This window comes from Arachis ipaensis, chromosome B09 (assembly GCF_000816755.2).
Source record: "Arachis ipaensis cultivar K30076 chromosome B09, Araip1.1, whole genome shotgun sequence".
Classification (NCBI taxonomy): Eukaryota; Viridiplantae; Streptophyta; class Magnoliopsida; order Fabales; family Fabaceae; genus Arachis; species Arachis ipaensis.
In genome coordinates, this window is record NC_029793.2 from 17,825,378 (window position 1) to 17,826,735 (window position 1,358).

Sequence of the window (1,358 nt, forward strand, 5' to 3'; positions counted from 1 at the left end):
AAAATTTAAATATTTTTATTTAGTGAATATAAAACAAATATATTATAAATTTAAATTTTTTATATTTTTAATAAAAAAATTTTAATTTATAAATTTGACATATACTTTTAAGATGTAAATTTGATAAATCCTTTCATAAAATTATATGCATAAATTTAACTCCTGCAATTATACTTTCTTGATTTTTGTCAACCTTAAAATTAGCAATTAATAGATAGGAACCAAAATCCGATTCCCTAGGAACTAATAACCAATCTTACATGACAAATCCATTTGCATTAGATAATTCTTAGCTTAATCAAGAATTACTACCCTTCACAATTTACTAAGAATATTACGATCAATCTACCAACATACCCTCAAAATATAAATCGAATAAATAACTATTTGTGACCATAAAAAATTTAATTATTAATAAAATTAACCAAAAAAAAAATTAAATTGAGATTGTACCCATAAAAAATTAGTATCATTTGATAAAAATATCTATTTCTTAAATTTAAAATTAATTCTATTAAAAATTTTATAAAATTCTTAAAATATTATTTTTATTACATTTTTAATTTTCATTATTCTTCAACAACTTTAACATGAAACCAGTACAAAATACTAAATTCAAAATGAAAAAACACACAACAGTCATGCGTTGGTGATGAGAAGGAGTAGATCTAGCAGGAACGATGCTAGCAGCGATAATTTGAGAACTGTTGAGTTTAAAAAATTAATCCATGTGATGAACAAATATTATAAATGTTGGTTTAACTTATTTGGTTTAGTGTGCATGAAAAACAAATCAAACATCTTGCCCTAAGAAACAAATAATTAAGCCCATATATTGTGGTCCATCATAACTAAATCCAAGCCCTATCACAAGTCTATGAACCAAATATGAGAAAATAAAGAAATGAGCCCAAAATTCTTCAAGCTTCATACAGTTACCTACTCTCATACTTCAAGAGACTTGAATCCGAAGTTCAATACACTTTAAGCCTATTTAGCTTCCACCGAAAGCCAAAAGTCCTCTCTTCTCTCTCCTCTCTCTTTTTACTTCGGTCATGTCATTTGGTGCACGAATTGTGAATCACACTTTTCACAACTCGTACCACTAACCAGCAAGTGCACTGGGTCGTCCAAGTAATACCTTACGTGAGTAAGGGTCGAATGATTATTTTTGAAAACACCAAACTTAAAGTTTGGCACAGGATTTAATAGAAAAATTATTTTTGAAAAAAAGTTTTTTTTTTTTTAAAAAAAATATGATAGCCAATTATCATGAACATAAACACCAAGTTCTAAATAACTGAGCTATAAGTTTAAAGTATTTTAACAAGGGATAAATAATAAAAGACTCTAAACCA